Source organism: Barbus barbus (assembly GCF_936440315.1).
Source record: "Barbus barbus genome assembly, chromosome: 29".
In the NCBI taxonomy this organism is placed as follows: Eukaryota; Metazoa; Chordata; class Actinopteri; order Cypriniformes; family Cyprinidae; genus Barbus; species Barbus barbus.
Genome location: NC_136757.1, coordinates 18565663 through 18581807, shown reverse-complemented (window position 1 = coordinate 18581807; position 16145 = coordinate 18565663). Strand labels below are relative to the sequence as shown.

The following is a 16145-nucleotide window of genomic DNA, read 5'->3' as shown; positions in this document are numbered from 1 at the left end:
TAAAGTAATTTTTTTTTTTTTTAAAGTAATACTTTTAGCTTTTAAGGTTTACATTTAGAGAAAAATTGCATGCAGGTAGGAGAGAATATTATAAAATATAATACACACTCACAGGCTATTATATACAAGATCTGTATCTTATAACATAAGAACGGGAAATTTGGTTTATGAAAGAATTCCATATTAAAGATCTCTCAGTAGTTTAATGTAACACTTTTTTTAAAAAAAGAAAATGGGTACTGTAGCCTGTATTTTATACACATATTTTATTTTGACATAAATGCTGTCGCGATATCGACATAATAGTAAAAATCAAGAAAAAGCGAGAAATAATAACGCATTTCCGCTTCTGAAAGGGCTTCCGTACGGGTTTGATTGGATGGTTGGAAAATGCCTAGACCGGTTTGAAAACGCCCAATAATTGGGAAACACCTTCTTCTTGTTCCGCAGAGACCTATACTTGCGATTTTTACAAAGCTCATCGTTCTGAGAAACGAGGTGTGCTCTGATTGGCCAGCTATCCAGTGCGTTGTGACAATAAGTAACCATATTGTGATGGCGTTTCCTAACACAGCCGAGACTAAAACAATAAAACCCATTACAAACGAAGCATTTGTTGCATCCAGTGGGGACATAATTACAGATTATAATGACTTGCACTGTCTTTTTACGCGTCGCGTTGCATCACGCCGCGTAAACATTACCATGTCTACTTTTGTGATCGGAGAAACAACAAACAACAAGAGCTACTCTGCACTGCTCAAAACTCACGTTTGACTAGTCAGAAGCAGAAACGTACTTACAGGCTGTGAGTCAGAAGTGTCAGACTGTCCTTGCAAAGTTGGAATTGCCCCACTTTATAGAAACAGCCTTTGAGCAAGCCAGCATTGTAGGCTACTCCTGCCAGGTTCAGGAAATAGTCCTCCGTAAAATGCACTGCACACATTAGAATATTTGCATTGTACTGCTCTGGAATAGTGTTGTACATACAACTTAACCACTGATTTCTAGTTGTGTTCTCTTTTGGAAGCCCAAACAAAGTAGTTTCGCTTTCACAACGAAACACAGCATCTCCACGACATGGTGCCGTGCAACAATACTACAGTGAGAATAAAAATCACGCCCTCTTTCATTGCCTATAAATTTGGATGGTGTTTTGCAAATCTCCCTGCATCATGACGTAGACATGTAGGGGCGTGTTTGAATGAGCCATTTTAAGGGGACGTGGACAAATCAATAGGTGTGTTCGACTTGAAGCGGCGCTGCGCAGAATGATCAGTGCATGACATCAAAGTATCGCGAGAACAATTCGAAAGCTTAAGGATCTGTCTGCTCTCTTATCGCCCTCGCGGTACTTTGATGACATTCTGTGCAGCGCCGCTTCAAGTCGAACGCACCTAATATCTCTTTGGTTTTGAGACTTTAGTCGGCAACTTCAGGGATCTTACCTATGCACAAACAGCTTGTAACACTCCAAAGAGAAAGGAAAACTTGAAATCGCATTATATGACCCCTTTAAGGCAAACCATGTACATTACAACTAAAATGTTTGGGATCAGTGAGTTTGAAAGGAAGAGGAAAAGGAATGCATTTATTTGATCAAAATACTATAAAACAATAAGGATTCTCTTATGTTTAGAAAGTTGAAAAGAACAGCACTTTATTTTACAGTATGTGTACTTCCCTGGTATATACATGGTAAATACGTAGCACCTACGGAAAAATGTGGTATTGTGGTAACAAGCAAAACACGTACTGTATCTCTTTACTACTAGTTTTAACGTGAAATAAACATGAACGAACATCTCATGCCTCGTAATCGCTCAATTGTTTTAACCACGGAAAGATGTCAACAAAATGTCACAAAACATTTCATTTACTGCAGGCAAGACATCAGTGTCCACAGCTCGTTAGTTCTCCAGACAAATGAAGTCAAGAGAAGAGCGTTTTACAAAAATTTAGACTATATACTCAGTATATTTTACTACACCTAGTGATGTCTTAATTATTTAATGTATGCTTAAATAAATCTGTTATGAAACAATTTATGAAAGCCATTGTGTAAATGAATATATTTCAACAACAAATAGAAATGTTATAATTTAGAAGTTAATTTAAAAACTGCATTGTGCAAAAGTTGAGTGTTGATTATTATATTTAAAAATAAATAGTAATAAAATTTTAATTTGGGCTCTGTTGTTAGTAATGTAAAAGGGGCTCCCTATTTTATAGCATAAACTGAGGTAGATCCCTAAGAAAAAAATTTCCCTAAGAAATATATTTTCTAATTGAATTTATTTAAAGAAAGAGCAATTTTTTCAGTAAACCACTGTTTAATAAAAAACTAAAATTTTGTGTTTCGTTTTTCCCCCTGCTGTACCGAAACCAAACCGTGAGGTCACAACCAAGGTGCATACTGTTATGTTTGTGTACCGTTATTTTAACAATATGAGGACGCAGGAGATGGAAACACGTTTACGCACATGCACAACAGGAAGCTGTCCCATCTAGAGGCTGAACACACTTTGATGGGACGGTGGAGGGAGCTGCCCATTGTGCTGAACACAGCCATCATCATTCAGAGCCGCTTGACCTCATTTATAGGGGTGCACTAATTCAGATCATTTATTCCCTTTAAAATATCTGCATGAATTAGTATTTGTGTTTTAATGTGAAATTATTTATATCAGTGGTTGTCAACTAGATTTGCTTGGAAATTGACGGGCATTGAGTGGTAACCCAACACCTAAAATTGATTACACACAAAAAAAGATTTTAAATGAAACACTGAAATGTAATATTGTTGAAATATATTAACGGTAATTAATATAATTATGAAAAACTTCTGAAATAATCGACAGGCTATAGTTTAAGTGTAGAAATTAAAGGTGGACAAAATTGCATGTTGCTGAAAATATAAATCGTTGAAGGCTTGCGGCTTTTTTTAGTACTTGCTATTAAAAAACCCTCAGAGTGCAAATACAAACTTTTTGCAAAGGTTGTGCTGCAATTTATAATCTAGTTTTAACAAGTTTCTGGCACTAGAAAGTGTGATACTGGCTTTTTGATCAACAAATAAACTGCTCTTTTAATCCTATTATCCCATTATTAATTATGCAGCAATTACTCCCTACACTTTATTAGGGTGTAAAATTAACCCCAAAGCAAATCAGGATTCCAAATAAGGACACAGTGAAATTGAAGCTTAAAGCTCACAGATCATGTCCAATCAAAAATGTTTACTTACACACAGAATAAATAAACACAGAGCAAACAGTCACGTCTGCATGCCATTGAACCGCAACGTGATTCAATTAATGATCCTAATTAATTATGCAGGAAACACTGAACATGGACATTAGATTATCAAGTATATGTTTTTTAATTAGTATAAAATTTTCAGCAGCCATTAGTCTAGTTTTCAGTGTCACATGATCCTTCAGAAATCATGAAATGCTGATTTGGTGCACAAAATATAGTCTTATTATCAGAGTTGAAAACAGTTCAACTTTTTATGTTTGTGGAACCCAAGAAATATTTTTTTTCAGGATTCCCTGATGAACAGAAAGTTAAAAAGAACAGCATTTCCTTGAGCATTTATACTTTTGAATGCCCTTCAATGGAAAACGTGCTCTTCGTAGCCAGACGGTGTAGTTACAGCATCTGCCAGCAGGGACTAACCAGAGAATGATAACCAGCCAAACCTTGACCTCTTGGTTAATCCACACTGTCATCTATAATTCAGTGATTTCCTCTATCGCTGTATTTGCTGTCGCCAGTGCTTTTTTTTTTAGAGCAAACGAGCAGGACACTGTGAACTCTGAGCAAAACACCTGAGGGAGATACATCCTGATATGAACATACAACCGTCAGAGAGATTGTGTCCCCGTTTACAGCTGAACATTTCCATTCCTTCCATTTCTCTTGGATTATTGTTTCAACCAATCATGCAATTCCTCCTGCTGCCTCTTTGGTCATATGTGACCTTGGCTTGGACCCAAAACACAGAGTACAGACATTCACACTTTTATATACACAGACAACACTCTCACACTCAAATATTCTCATGCAAACACACATATAATCAGCATTTCCTAGAGTGATATAGTATAAACCAGCAGTGAAGGCTCTGCCCAAAAGAGACGCCATAATCTCCAGCCGCGTGCAGAAAGGAGTCACCCTCGCCCTTTGATGTGCGCTTGCACTAATCTGCGTTTAGCTCCCTTTCATGATCACCACAAGCTGACACTCGCGGTCTACCAAACAAGATTAATCCGACACAGTCACCCCCGCTGAAACATATTAGCAAATTAACAATTTCTCAAATCCCTCGCAGTTTGAAGTCGCAAGCCGCAGCAGAATGACCGCAAACAGTCATTGCTCATCATTAGAGTAAATGAAGACGAGTGGCCTGAGAAACTTGGACAGCCGTCACTCAGCTTGGGATCGCTGACTCACTTCTCAGTAAAAACACTTTAATTACAAAAGAACAGCCAGTTTTCAGACTGCATAAAAACAGATTCAAGCTCATTTTCCAAAATAATGTTTAAAAACCATACAAGAGATAAAATCATCTCATAATACTTTAAATATACACAAAAAAATGATTATTGTTGGCCAACTAGCATTCTGCTGTCAAATAATTTGTATAATAATTACACATTGTATAATGTATGATGAAAATAAATTTTATCCAAATTTTAAAAGACTTATTATGATCTGGTTTATGTTTCGATTTGGTAATAAAATAAAATAAATAATAAAATTAAATTAAATGAATTGATGAAGGTTAAAAAATGTGTATTCTGTGCAAAGAAACTATAGATTGATTTCACGTTTTTGCCATTATTAAAAACTATTTGACAGGAGAATCAGAGGAATGAATGAATGAATGTTCTTTGTAGTACCATGGAGCACCATAATCATACTACGTATGAATATGATAATGGACACACTCATGCTTTTTATTATAAAAGAACAGCCATTAAATGTCTGCTTGAAAAGCACTAAACTGGCTCAAGGTATTTTTTTTTTAATCTTAAATGGGAAATCATCTCATAATACTTGAAAATGACAAAACATACACAAGGACAAAATAAGTAAATAAATAAATGGGCTGAAATATTGATCAAAGCTAAAATATTTTTTTTTATAAGAAGCAGCTATGGATTTGTCAATTTATATAAAAATATTGGACAGCAAAATAAAAGCAATAAAATAAAACATTAAAACAATATTTCATTGCACATGAAAAAAACAGTGCTTCCATGGTGGTCTTTTCTAGCACCGTGGAGCACCATAACATACAAAACAAATATAGCCTATGTGATAATCATTTAGTACCACAGTAGATATGAAACACCATGAAATGACCATTTGTCACAATCATTGTAGCAGGATACGGTCACAGAACTTTTTGTAAGGGTTTACTTTTCCTGAGAGAGTCAGGAGGCATTAAGAGGGACGCTTCAGCAGAACACAGCTCTAAATTACCCATCAGCCTTGTACTTGCCGACTGAGGATACCAGAAGTGCTCCTACCAGACACAGTTAATCTTCTGTCACTAGATGAGACCCATGGGTGCACACACACCCCTTAAATCTGACGATTCTAGTGGAATTCATCTCTAACCTTAAACAACCTGCCCTCTTCAGCTAATAAATCTACTCACTTTCTCTTTTTCACTTACACACACTTGAACATTCGTGTGTAGCCAGCTGCTTTTCTTTATATTATTAATTTAAAACATGACCTCTCACTCTTCTTCTTCTTTCTCTCTCTCTCTCTCTCTCTCTCTCTCTCACACCCTTCCCCCTCCTCTCCTAAAATGGTTTTGACAGATTTTTTTCTCCCTCTGGATCTTTGAACCTGTCACTTCATTTCTAAATGTGTCAATTCATCATTCTTTCCATCTATCTCCCTCCCTAATGCTCCTCTTGTCTCTGACAACACAGCTGGTACGAATCCCACTGCTATTTGCAACAGTATTACCAACCACTTCTAGTTTCTGAACTCTATGAGACAAATACACTGTACGCACAACAATCATAACAATCAATTGCATTTCAAATCAGATTAAGCACATGATATGCCAATAAAATTCATGTAATATATCACAAATCACATTTAATCACTTAAATAATTAAATATTAATTATAAATAATTAAATAATAATTTAAATAATTAAGTATAAATATTTGCTGAGAAAAACTAAATGCTTATTTAAACCTTTGACACGCAGTTTCAAAACATTAGACTAATCAGGAAAAGTTAGGCGGGGCAAGCAAATGTGTATCATTAGTCAGCAACAAGAGGAGGTTTTTATAGCAGCTGTGTCTGAATACTCGGAATTATACTTTCTAGTTTTTTTGGTCATTTCAAAATGTTTGTAAGTATTAATTCTGACGTTAAGCTATTTTTGTTTTCTCTTCATTATTAGGGGCCAAGCACCGAAGGTGCGTAGGCACCTATTATATCCTTTAGGATTCTTCTTATTATTATTCTTCCGCCATTGTGTCATACATCCGCTTGCGGGAAAGTTGTAAAATTTGGCACACTGATAGATGATAGCGTCAATAGTAATAGTCTCTAACCCAAACCCTCTAGCACCACCACTAGTCCAAAATTTCAATTTTGTTATGCTATTAACTTTTGAACCGTAAGCCACAAAATGAAAATTATTTTTTCCTCTGAATCCTTGGCTCAAGCTGAATCGAATCAAAAATTCAAAATTTTTTCGCTATCTTCCATTGTTCGTAAAACATACTTTGTCAAACTCGTCCTAGACGGTTCGTCCGATTCTCCCCAAAATTGGCTCAGATCTTTTACAGACCATGATGGCAAAAAGTTATGGAATTCAAGTCGATTCGTCCAAGCGTTTTTGAATACCACACTAAGGAATTCGCCGAAAAGCACGCAAAAATGTATCTCAGCTTATATCTCCGCAAGGGTTTCACGGATTAAGACAACGTGTTTGTTATAACAAGCATGACCTGAGGCTACCTGCAGTGTTTCAGCACTGTGCCACGTAGATTTTTCAGCCGTTTTGACTAAAATAATCCTAAATGGCTTCAATTACTCATTGCTACAATTGGTTTCATGCTTGCTTTTGTAGTGCTTGGCCCCGTCATTGCTGCTTGCAGCTATATTTTCCATTTTTGTAAGTGCACATCTCATTAAAAGTACATTCTATGCTGCGGTTTTGTTGTTGTTGGTTGTTTTTTCAAAGGATGCACCAATATTAAAATTCTGGCAGATACCAATAAGCTAAAAATAATTATTATTGTTATGGTCAACAGTCAATAAAAGGACTGATATTAAATATATTAAAAATATCAAAATAATTTCTAATAATGATACCTTAATAAATAAAAAAATAATAGACTAAAATAATGCACTAAAATGTTATGATAATAATTAAATTAAAATATCCAAATAACATAAAAATAATAAATAAAATATCTAAAAATTATATCTAAATAATCTAAAATCTAAATCTAAAAAATGCATTAAAATTAAATGACATGATATTTAAAATCACAAAAAATATCTAATAATTATATCTGAATAAACTTAAAAAAACAATGGACTAAAATGCTATTACATGATTTTAAATAAATTACAACATTACAAATGTACAGTTAGAAAATTTTGAGATCTGCTAAAAATGATATTTAACAAAATTATTACATTATCAGAGTTTCTAAAGTTGATCTTTAACTGAGAATCCAATATTGACTAACACCAATAAATTAAAATCTGTCTAATATTGGTTGATAACTATATGGTATTAATATTGCTGTCAGAGAATCACAGTCACCTGCACCTTCATTAGCCAGATCCCAATCACCTGAGTACTGATTCCCCGCACCTGTCACCGGCTAATGAACAGCACTATATCCACTCACCACAAGCACTCCTTCCTCGTCCGGTCTACCGTTCACTACCCGAACCTAGCCTGACTACTCACCTTGTGTTACTTACCTGCAGACCTCCAGATTCCCCCTGTTCCAAGTCTCCACCGCTCCTAGTCTCCACCGCTCCTGTTCTCCACCGCTCCTGGCTCTTCCTGGTCCTGTTCCTCCCCGCGGCAGTGCGCACCGCCGACTTCCCTTCCTGGATCCTGTTCCCGCTCCTCCACTCAGCATTCACCCGTGCACCTTTCACAATAAACCCTGTATTGACCTTACTCCTCCGTGTCTCCTAGCCTGTTCGCGACAGAAGACCGGACCAACTACAGCACCGCGTGTCATGGAGTCCCGGCCACCCTCGGCCGTCGACACGCTGGAGGAGTTGGTCAATACTCTCCGGGCTTCCCTTCTTCCACCACCTGTCCCACCACCTGCCTTTGAGAGTCCCGTGGCCATTCCATCCAAGTACGCGGGTGATGCGGCGGGGTGTGGCGGCTTCCTGCTTCAAGTGTCCTTGTACATCGCGGCACAACCCCGTAAGTTCACCACCGAGAGATCGAAGGTGGCTTTTCTTACCTCCCTCCTGTCCGGCAAGGCGTTGCTATGGGCGCAGGCTATCTGGGACGCGCAGAGCACCATCATCAACTCCTACGAAGCGTTCACCAGCCACTTCAAGGAGGTCTTCGGAGTCGCCGCGGGACGCATCTCTGTGCAGGATCGTCTTCTTCGCCTACGCCAAGGAGAGGCGTCCGTGGATGACTACACCTTGGAGTTTCGCACTCTAGCGGCCACAAGCGGCTGGAACGAAGCAGCTTTACTGAGTGCCTACCGCCTCGGCTTGAATCCCCGCCTGCGCGCCCAGATGGCCATCTACGATGACAGTGTAGGACTAGAAACCTTCATGCAACGCGCTTCTCGCATCTCTCAACGCCTCACCGCCTGCCTCGAGGATGAGTCCGCCCCCCCGTCAGCTTCACCCGCTGCAAGCTCCCCAGTACCAGAACCCATGCTCGTAGACACCGCCCGCCTCTCCCGCATGGAACGTGCGCGCCGCCTCGCGGCCAACCTATGCCTCTACTGCGCGAAACAAGGACACTTCATCCGGGAATGCCCCGTCCGACCTCCACGCCCCGCGGTGAGTACCCTTCAACTTGAGCCAGATATTTCTTCATTATCACTGATGCCAGTGCAACTCCTCACCCCAGACTCCTCTCTTACAGTCTCCGCCCTGGTCGACTCGGGCTCCTCGGGGAACTTCATTTCCCAAGCCCTACTAACCCACCTCAATCTCCCCCGGAGGCGGCAACCCCAGGAGCTCCGAGTCGAGACCATCCAGGGAAAACCGCTGGGGCGTGGTAGAGTGAGGTATCGCTCTCCTCCCGTAACACTCCGGGTCGGCTGTCTACACGAGGAGTCCATCACCTTTCTGGTACTGGAGGGGCCCACGGTGGATATCATCCTGGGACGCCCATGGCTCAATCTCCACTCTCCAGTAGTCAGATGGGATCCATGCGAAGTCACTCGCTGGAGCGAGTTTTGTTCCCAGTCCTGCCTGCAGTCAGTACAGAGGATCCCTACGAACCCCGCCCCCCTGACAGTCTGTTCCACTCTAGTAGAAAGTCCGGAGCCCCAGGTGAAGTGTACCGTCCCATCTGACTACCAGGCGTTCCAGGATGTATTCAGCAAACAGGCAGCCACTCGCCTACCACCGCACCGGCCATGGGACTGTGCCATTGACCTGCTGCCTGGGGCAAAACTTCCCAAGGGTAAGATTTACCCCCTGTCCATCCCGGAGCGCAAGGCAATGGAGGAGTACATCAAGGAGGCTCTTCAACAAGGCTTTATCCGGCAGTCAACATCCCCCGCCGCCTCGAGCTTCTTCTTCGTGGGCAAAAAGGACGGAGGCTTGAGGCCCTGTATAGATTACCGCACACTCAACGAGCAGACCGTCAAACTCCCATACCCGCTTCCCCTGGTCCCGGCCGCCCTCGAGGAACTCCGTGGGGCCCGCATCTTCTCCAAGTTGGACCTGCGAAGCGCGTACAACCTCGTGAGGATAAGGGCGGGCGATGAGTGGAAGACGGCGTTCCACACTCCATCTGGGCACTACGAGTACCGGGTTATGCCGTACGGCCTCTCCAACTCACCGTCCGTCTTTCAAGGCTTCATGAACGAGGTGTTCCGGGAGTTCCTCCACCAATTCGTGATCGTCTACATCGACGATATCCTGATTTACTCCCGGAACCTGGCCGAACATCGCCACCACGTTGAGCAGGTCCTCCAGCGGCTCAGAGAGCACCGGCTCTACCTTAAACTGGAGAAGTGCGAGTTCCATCGCTCCACGGTACAGTTCCTCGGCTATACCATCAGTCCCGAAGGAATCCAGATGGACCAGGGGAAGGTCCAAGCGATCCTGGACTGGCCCCTGCCACAGACGGTCAAGGAGCTACAGCGCTTTTTGGGCTTCGCCAACTTTTACAGACGTTTCATCTGCCAATTCAGTCGACTGTCGTCACCCCTCACCTCCATGCTCCGTGGTAAGCCCAAGTCTCTGTCCTGAAGCCCCGAAGCCCACGAAGCGTTCCAAAAGCTCAAGGAAGCCTTCAGCACGGCCCCTATCCTACGCCACCCGGATCCCCAGCTCCCCTTCGTCGTGGAAGTCGACGCTTCCACCACAGGAGTCGGGGCCGTGCTGTCCCAACACCACGACGAGCCTCCCAGCCTCCATCCTTGCGCTTACTTCTCGCGGAAGCTGTCCCCTGCGGAGGTAAATTACGACATTGGCAATCGAGAGCTGCTGGCCATCAAACTAGCCTTGGAGGAGTGGCGTCACTGGCTGGAGGGAGCCGCCTGCCCCTTCACTGTCATCACGGACCATAAAAACCTCCAGTATCTAAGAGATGCCAAACGCTTAAACCCCCGTCAAGCACGCTGGGCCCTCTTCTTCACTCGGTTCTCCTTCACCATCACCTACCGCCCCGGAATCCGCAACACCAAGGCCGATGCTCTCTCCCGCTTGCATGCCCCAGAAACACCCACAGACCCCGAACCTATTCTCCCTCCAGCCCTCATAGTCAGCCCCATCCAGTGGACACTTAACGACAACATCCGTGACGCCACTCTCACCGAACCCGCCCCGCAGGGAGGCCCAGAAGGGAAAATTTATGTGCCCCGCTCCCAACGCCTCACCCTTCTGGGCTCAGCTCATGAAGTACCGGGCTCTGGACACCCAGGCAGCCAGCGAACCCTCTCACTCCTCCAAGCTCGGTACTGGTGGCCCGGTATGACCGCGGATGTCATCAGGTACGTCCGAGGGTGCTCAGTCTGTGCCATGTCCCAGTCTCCTCGCCATCTGCCCGCGGGCAAACTGGTTCCCCTGCCCATTCCCCAGAGGCCCTGGTCCCATCTCGGTGTGGACTTCGTCACCGACCTCCCTGAGTCTGAGGGCCACACCTGTGTCCTAGTTGTGGTTGACCGCTTCTCCAAGGCCTGCAAACTCATCCCCCTCAGGGGCTTGCCCACGGCATTGGAGACCGCCGAATGCCTATTCCACCATGTGTTCCGCAACTTCGGCCTACCGGAGGACATTGTGTCGGACCGTGGCCCTCAATTTGTGTCCCGGGTCTGGAGATCCTTCTTCCGCCTCTTGGGAATCACCGTCAGCCTGTCCTCGGGCTACCACCCCCAGACCAACGGCCAGACTGAGCGTAAGATCCAGGAGCTCGGACGCTACCTCCGGTCATACTGCTCCCCCGATCAGCACAGCTGGAGCCGTTTTCTCCCATGGGCCGAGTATGCACAAAACTCCCTTCGCCAGGCCACCACCGGTCTCACCCCGTTCCAGTGCATGCTCGGCTACCAACCCCCTCTGTTCCCCTGGACGGAGGAACCAGCGGAGGTTCCAGCTGTGGACCACTGGTTCCGAGAAAGTGAGAGGGTTTGGGACTCAGCACATATCCATCTTCAGCGGGCAGTGCGGAGACATAAACGCTTTGCGGACGTCCGGAGATCCGAGACCCCCCAATACCAGCCAGGAGATCGGGTCTGGCTGTCGACCAAGGACATCCGTCTCCGCCTGCCTTGCAAAAAGCTGAGTCCCCGCTTCATAGGTCCGTTTAAGATCCAGAGGCAGGTGAACGACGTCACCTATGAGCTTCAGCTCCCCCCCAGGTATCGCATCCACCCCACCTTCCACGTCTCACTGCTCAAACCCTTCTCCCCCTCTACACCAGGAACCACGGGACCGGACGCACCCCCTCCTCCGGAGATGATCGATGGGGCTGAGGTCTACCGGGTCCGCAACATCCTGGACTCGCGGCGACGGGGCGCCCGGCTCGAGTACCTGGTGGACTGGGAGGGGTATGGCCCAGAGGAAAGATCCTGGGTGGCCAGGGACGACATCCTCGACCCCTTGCTCCTCGAAGAGTTTCACCGCAATCACCCTAGTCGTCCCGCACCCAGAGGCCGAGGCCGCCCCCGTCGCCGTGGTAGGGCGTCAGGAGCCGCCCCTGGAGGGGGGGGTAATGTCAGAGAATCACAGTCACCTGCACCTTCATTAGCCAGATCCCAATCACCTGAGTACTGATTCCCCGCACCTGTCACCGGCTAATGAACAGCACTATATCCACTCACCACAAGCACTCCTTCCTCGTCCGGTCTACCGTTCACTACCCGAACCTAGCCTGACTACTCACCTTGTGTTACTTACCTGCAGACCTCCAGATTCCCCCTGTTCCAAGTCTCCACCGCTCCTAGTCTCCACCGCTCCTGTTCTCCACCGCTCCTGGCTCTTCCTGGTCCTGTTCCTCCCCGCGGCAGTGCGCACCGCCGACTTCCCTTCCTGGATCCTGTTCCCGCTCCTCCACTCAGCATTCACCCGTGCACCTTTCACAATAAACCCTGTATTGACCTTACTCCTCCGTGTCTCCTAGCCTGTTCGTGACAATTGCACATCATTTATTTTTATTTTTTTTCTTACTAATCCTCCTGAGTTCTGTCTCATGTTTTTAAACATTTTGTGTGAACGCCCCTTAGAAGTATAATATAAATTGCTTCATTTATTTTCATATTGTCATGCTCGGGCGGTAGGAAAATTACTTAAATTTGTTTTAATTCAGATCCAGGGGCATCATTAATTGTGTTAATATCCGATCACATTTTTTAATCAAATTTTTTTATTATTATTGTTCTAATCACACAAAATTAAAAATGTTAAACCGACATCCCTAGTTACAGCAGTGCTGAAGCTGCACATCCTTTCTCACACACGCAGATGTTCACTTCCTCCTGCCTTTTGTTCTCCCAAAAAGACAAAGACATCAGTTTTGGGCAAAATAAGAAAAATGAAATCAATTTCTTTTCTGAAACAAAGACTTAACCACTAACAGGCCACATAACTGGCTGCCTAAAGGCAGGCCAAACTGGTAAATTATTGAGTTCTGTCTCACTCAGGCATAAGACACTTCACTCCGTCCCCAAAGGCTCCTGGGTTTATTTTTAAAGCAGCATTTACACAAAAGCAGCCAGAACAAACGCTTTCCAACCTCACACGATACCACAATTGTGATGAAAATGAATAAATGGGCAATACGTTGTACTTCTGTGGGCCTTCACGTCAAACTGTAAATCACCACTGGGCTATGTACTATATTCTGGAGAGTCAGCTGTCAGCTTGTCCTACACAGCAAGAAACAGCACTGTTTACTAAATGACAACTGGAAGTAATAGTAAACGTGATGCATTAAATGCACCGAAGAGTATAAACCAGATTAGCTGAATGTGAAAATGTCATGGGTAAAAAGGCCCGCAGTCAACATATTTCCCGTTCAGGGTGAGCGGACGGCACATCTGTTATCGCAAGACTGTGCCACGCAGCCGCTTAGTTAAGTGTCAGCGCTAATGCCACAGACAAATGTGCGATGATTCAGAGAGTCAAAGAGTGAAAGGATGGAGGAGTGAACAAACGAACGAGAGCTTACCGCCACGCAGCCACAGAGATGTCCCATTCAGGCTGAGGGAAGCGGAGGAAAAAAGAACCCCTTTTCTAGTCTACCCTGTGTCTCTCACACCCACCACCCCTCCTTCTTTCTCTCACTCCCTCTCGCTCTCTTTCTCTCTCTCTCTCTCTCTCTCTCTGAGGAGCAGAAAGGCTGCATTCTTGACAGGTCTCTTCCACGTGTGTACTTCACTCATGAGTGCACATGCACACACTCTCTCTCTCTCTCACACACACACACACACACACACGCATGTGTGAATAAGCTTTTTGCAATGCGGGGTGACGGAGAAATTCAGGGATGAGGTATAACGCTTTATTAAAATATTTATTTGTCATTTTAAAGGTGTGATTTGATGTTTTAAAATACTTCTGGAGTCAGTTTCTAGGAATCGGTTTGGCTCTTGCTGGCATTTTCAGTTTTGGTAGCTTGTGTGTTTGCTGTCTGCCTGACAAATGCAGCAGATTGCAACACCTTTAGCTTAGATATGAACAGCATGTGTGTGAGATTTACTGTGATGACGATTCGGCGGTGGTGAGATGAACCCGATGGAAACTAAGCTGAGAATGAATGATTCTCAGGGGCTGAGGAGCGAAGTGATGTTATGAAGAGCTCTTACACTAAATAATTGCTTACTTCTACTTGCTATGCTGTCAACATATCACACACACGCACGCATACACACAAAGTATTCGAAGAACAGTTCATCCAAAAATAAAAATTCTGTAATGTACCTGTCATTCTGAACCATATGGTGTTACTGCTTACGTGGAAGACAAAAAAGAAAGATTCGGGACGGTTTTGTGTGATATTTTCCACTGAAAGTAAATGAGAATGTACGTTGCTGGGTACCAAAATTGCAAAAATGTATAAACGCATAAAAAAACACCATAAATGTCACTATGACTTGTTTGGTCTTCAAAAGCCTGAAGACTTGGGCTTTGTGTGAGAAACAGACTGAAATTTAATTAATTATAGTAGTCACATGGTGCACAAGATGTCATCACTGACGTCACAACTAGAAATCCTAGAAAGTCTTCACGCTGCATATTTAAATGTACACAACTGAATGAATATTTAAGAATTACATTGGAGGGAGAGATTATCCAACAATACAATTTATATGTGTGTTTGTATATATATATATATATAAATAAAAACACACATATACAGTGGGGCAAAGTAGTATTTGATACACTGACGATTTTTCAAGTTTTCCCACTTACAAAGAATGGAGAGATCATCATGTGCACCTTCTACAGAGGCACCATCGAGAGCATCCTGACTAGCTGCATCACTGTGTGGTATGGCGCTTGCAACGCATCCTGCCGCAAGTCACTTCAGCGCATAGTGAGAGCAGCTGAGAAGATCGTTGGTGTCTCTCTCCCCTCCCTCCAGGACATCTACAGCACCCGTCTCACCCGCAAAGCCCTCCGCATTGCAGGCGATCCCACCCACCCGACACACAGCTTCTTCAGTCTGCTGCCATCAGGGAGGAGACTGCGGAGTCTCCAGGCGAGGACCAGCAGACTGAAGGACAGCTTCATACATCAGGCTGTCAGGAAGCTGAACTCCCTCCCGTCCTTGCCCCCCCTCCCCTCTTTCACCCCCATTTAACACAGCAACACACTAGGAACTCTGACTCTGTGACACCCCCCCCACCGACCAACAAACTGTGACCGGCACCTGTCACTTGTGCAGCATTGGCTGATCACTACCTATCCAACATTGACTGCAAATTACCTCTTCGGATAGTCTGACAAAAAGCTATCCGAACTTGTCACTTTAACAGTGACAAGTTCGGATAGTACATGTGGAAGAATTGACAATAAAGCTGACTTGACTTGACTTGACCTCAACTGTGAGAGACAGAATATAAAAAAAATCCATAAAATCACAGTGTATGATTTTTAAATAATTAACTTCCATTTTATTGCATGAAATAAGTATTTGATACAAAAGAAAAATAGAACTTAATATTTGGTACAGAAACCTTTGTTTACAATTACAGAGGTCAGGCGTTTCCTGTAGGTCTTGACCAGGTTTGCACACACTGCAGCAGGGATTTTGGCCCACTCCTCCATACAAGTCTTCTCCAGATCTTTCAGGTTTTGGGGCTGTCGCTGGGTAACACGGAGTTTCAGCTCCCTCCATAGATTTTCTATTGGGTTCAAGTCTGGAGACTGGCTAGGCCACTCTAGGACCTTGAAATGCTTCTTACGGAGCCACTCCTTAGTTG

At 44.0% G+C, this 16145-nt stretch overlaps 1 protein-coding gene across 1 annotated transcript in view; it reads right to left on the bottom strand.

The window, feature by feature from the left end:
- The window catches only part of LOC306849706 (IQ motif and SEC7 domain-containing protein 1-like), a gene marked incomplete at its 5' end in the record, with an annotated part of 82389 nt that overhangs the window by 37145 nt on the left and 29099 nt on the right, over window positions 1–16145 (bottom strand). The gene's annotated exons all lie outside the window — the stretch shown is intronic.